The following is a 4,812-nucleotide window of genomic DNA, read 5'->3' on the forward strand; positions in this document are numbered from 1 at the left end:
GGAAGTGGAACGGGGTGGCGCAGAATGGCGCCCGATGATGCAGGATGACTTCTCGAATGGGGTTTGAGCGTCAGCTGTGTGAGCGTATGATGTTGCTCCATCATTTTCAGCTGGAGCGCTTCCATGGGACGTCCTCATTCTGCCAGCTTCCCTCCTTCCCAGCTCCACAAGCAGGTTTCTGCCCATCGAGACTTGGGACTCACAAAGGGAACCAGAAAGGAAAGGCCTGACGTCAGGGACACATCTGGCGGAAATCCTGGTCTTGGATCTTGTGGTTGAGGCTGGTGATGGTCACCCATCTTTCCAAGGTAACCAGGTCTGTACCTATTGTTAGGAGATGAACCATTTGCTGCCAGTCTCTATAAGCTTACAGAATCTTCTAGACAGCTGTAGAGCCTGAAGCCAAGTAGATTTGGAACCTACTATGAGACCGGGTGGGAGTGGGGATTAGAAGCAGAGGAGAGCACATGTCCTGCCAGGTCTGATTCTAGGAATTACCTGCTGTGTACACAGGATTCCCAGAAGTACACAGGCTAGCTAGAAGACAGAACCAGGCTTGGCATTTGGTATTAAGCCTTGTGAGGACAGCTGTGACCATCTGGAAAACAGGTATTATAGGTCACACACAACAAAGCCAAGTGGGACCTGTGTCCTGAGTGTCCTGTTCCCAGGTTCCAGTGTCAGAGCTTTCTTATCACTGAACTGGGACCTCACCCCCATCCCATACCCTGCCCCTCTTGCTCTGGGTAGTCATAGCCTGAAACCCCTTCCAGGAGATATGTGTCCCACACTGGAATGAACAGCAAGTAGACCAACAGGTCAATTCCCTTAGATACAGGAGGGATGTGGCTCCTTACAGCTTCTCAACTCAATGTATTTTGTCTCAAAGTCAAGCATGTTCCTGACACAGCAGGACAGGACCAGTGCTCAGTAGAGGAGTAGGCCCCTCTCACAGTCAGTGTGCCAACCACGTTATGGTTTAAGTAAAAATGCTGCAGATCCCAAAGAGGCTGCAGCAGGCAGTGGGCCATGAGACTGTGCCACAGGGTCCCGAAGTGGCAGCAGACAGCAGGCTGTGGGTCCTGAGAGCAGCCAGCCCCAGGCAGGGATTACACAGTTCCCCAAGTGGCTGCAGCAGGCCATGAGTCCCAGGCAGGGAGCCATGTGGTGGGTGAGAGACCTCAACAGGGCAGCCAGTCCCATGGGGAGAGACAGACAGATAGGCACACCACAAGACCTCCAAAGGCAGAAAGCCATGCAGCAGGCGAGAGACAGAGACATGCATAAGCATGCCATGCAGAGTGAGGTTGGATATTTATTTAGTGGGTTATGGAAGGGAAGGGTAGAAGGGAGAAGAGCAGAGAGATGAGAGAGGGGGGGGACTCAGGCTGAAGATCAGCTTACTTCAGCAGATGTGGGTGGAGGTGGGCGTGGCTTGTCTCTTAAAGGGACAGAGTAGACCATTACAAACCACCTACTTCCAACCTTGCAAGCCTGCCTTCATAGCTGCCTGGAGGTGAGGCTGGAACCCAGAATTCTAAGCTCCATAGGACTTACATTTGTGCTTGGCAACTAACATGACAAGTCCTTTTGATTAGAACTTGTCTATGGCCGGGCAGTGGTGGCGCACGCCTTTAATCCCAGCACTCGGGAGGCAGAGGCAGGCGGATCTCTGTCAGTTCGAGGCCAGCCTGGTCTAGAAGAGCTAGTTCCAGGACAGGAACCAAAAAGCTACGGAAAAAACCCTGTCTCAAAAATCAAAAAAAATAAAAAAATAAAAGAACTTGTCTATGCATGCCATACTAAGGAGAGCACCTGATGAGGTCCCCTCACCTTCCTGCTTTCGTTTAATTTGTTAACTGTTTTCTCTCACACTAAGAGACTTCAAATAGCCATACAGCATTCCTCCCTCCCTGGGGACTGCCTGCTGTCAAGTCAGCTCCCCTCTTTTCTGGTTGGCTAGACATGTATGCCTCCTCCACAAAGGACAGCATTTTCATATTCTCCCCAGTCTCCTGAATGCCTTTTTCTTTCAGCTGCCATTGGGGACAAAGGAGTCATCAGATCTGTGTCTAAAGCACGAGTCATGCCACGAGGGAGACCCATGGGTGGTCCCGTGAGTGAAATGTGTCCATTGCCATAGCCATACTCTAGAACCTCAGTCATGTGTAGCCGGCACTAATTCTTGGCTTCCTATCCGATGGTTAAGAGTACTTGATACTTCATCCCCAGCCCACTTAAGTCAAGTGTTTCTACACAACAAGTGAGCGCAAGCCAACAGACCACAGATTCGACCAAGACTGTCTCCACCCTGGCTCCCCCCCACTTCCCCCAGCATTGGAGATCTTTCCACAGTGTCTCAAATCATGGAGCAACTTGAACTCTGAACAGTTCCAGGGGTGGACAGACCCAGTCTTTTTCCAGAGTATTTCATCTCATGTAGCACTCCTCCTCACAACAGTCTGGGGAGCAGCATTCCCTGGAACACCCGCTCACAGTCCTCTGCCTGCCTTGGCCTGGTTTGGCTCTCCCAGTGCCCTTTTCATAAGACCAATGATGACCCTGCGGACTGAAAGAGCCCCCTCATGGTCCTGGATCCCCAGTAGAAGTATCCCTTTCCACCTCATGGGATGCAAGCCAGGACACACCACGGGGCTGGATTTGGGCTCAGCAAACTGAGCCACTGTGGGCTTAGCGATGGTGTTAGCTCTCAAACGTGCCAAATCCCAGTGAGGTCATCGCTGTTCCGACACAGTTAGCCTTCCCCAAACACAACAAGGAGCTCGCTGGTGTGTAATTCACACATCAAGTGTTAGCCTAGAAGGTTCTAAGTCATGGTCCGTGGGGTGTTTCCACTGCTGAAATCTTGGCTGCTGTGAATCAGCAAGGCTGCAGTCTCCTTCCAGGGCTTCTGGGTTTGGCAGGGAACACCTCAGGCTATGCCACCACCATTAGTTCTTATCACCACAAAGCCAAGAAACACACTTAGGCACATGCTAGCTTCTGTCTGGTGACCTGGCCATTCAGAAAGGCAAACAGTGACCTTCAAGCCTCCGAGGAAGCCCCAGCTCCACCGGGTCCAGATAGGACTTCCCTGGTTACTTTGGGGGCACCACTGAGTTGGTCCTTGCAACCCAGGAGACAGATTAATTTGAGTCACTGGTATTGGCAGCCTTGAAGCTCAGCATCGGATCACGGATCACTAAGGCCTCGTCCACTGGTCAGAACAGGTCAAAGGGAGTGCCTCCTTGCTGGCCAAACCCAATGATTGGCCTCTCTCTGAGCTACAAAATGCCGGCATGTGGTTATTAGTGTCCACAGTGGCGGGCAAGAATCTAAATATCTGGGGCTCCCATTCCCTAGACTGTCAGGGTTGTCTCATCCATGGGCGGATGAACCCAGATGGTGAAACTGCTTGGTAAATCTAGGGTTCCTGAAGTAAACATGGTTATCTGGGGAATGAGCATAAAACCACATCTACCCTCCCACACTCTCAAGGCTACCAGCAGAGCACACGTGTCAGCTCTGGCCACGGTGGCGTGCTGACAGAACCTAGGATACGGTTTCGGTTGTCACAGTCTCTGCAATCATCATCACCGCTGCAGCCCTAACCTTCACCACCACCCCTGTCACCGTCTGTGGGGCTCAGAGGAAGCCCTGAATGAATGAAGAAGTCCTAAGTGAATGTGTCTTGTTGACCTGGACACAGATGTGACCAAGACCAAACATTAGACTCGTGGGAAATGAAAAAGCTCATTCCCCATGTGGGCCAGGCTCAGAGGGGCAACAAAGCTTTTCCCGAGGATCCCAGCTTGAGCGAGTAACCAGTGAGTACAAAAACTAGCAACAGGCTTTCTCCTTCTGAATGCTTATAGCCTAAGGTTGCCCACCTGTAGAGACCCTTACTGAGACCATCTCCCCTATCCACAAGTGCTGTACCTCACTGAGGTTTCTGGTGGCAGCAGTAGCCAATGTCAGTCCATTGGAGTAAACGCAGGCCACCAGACCCAAGTCTCTCTACACATGGATTCTGTGATTGTCCTTTTTATTTCCTTTGCTGCCCTTAGTCAGGGCCATTATGCCAAGACTTATTGGACATGGCAACCATCATCATCATCACCACAATGATCAAATAAGTACTGCATCGTTACCACCATGATCAAATCAGTACTGCATCATCACCACCATTATTACCATCGCCATCCTAACCATTATCACTGTCCTCATTACATCATCATCATCATCTTACGTCACTATCACCACCATAATTACCACCATCATCACCATCAACATCTTCACTATGATCACTGTCATCATTACATCATCACCACCATCATTACATCACTATCACAGCTATCATTACCACCATCATCACCATCATTACTGTCATCATTACATCATCATCACCATCATCCTTATGTCACTACCACCACCATCATCATCATCAACATCCTCACCATTATCACTGCCATCATTATTTTATCATCACCATCATCATCCTCACCATTATCATTATTATCATTAATCATCATCACCATCATCCTTACATCACTATCACTACCATCATCACCATCATCATCTTCACCATTATCATTGTTATCATTACATCATCACCATCATCACTGTCATCATTACATCATCACCATCATCATTACATCACTATCACAGCTATCATTACCACCACCATCACCATCATCACTGTCACCACCATCACCACCATCACTGTCATCATCATCACCATCATCACTGTCATCATTACATCATCATCACCATCATCACTGTCATCATTACATCATCACCATCATCACTGTC

This window comes from Microtus ochrogaster, chromosome 4, assembly GCF_000317375.1.
Source record: "Microtus ochrogaster isolate Prairie Vole_2 chromosome 4, MicOch1.0, whole genome shotgun sequence".
NCBI classification, from domain to species: domain Eukaryota; kingdom Metazoa; phylum Chordata; class Mammalia; order Rodentia; family Cricetidae; genus Microtus; species Microtus ochrogaster.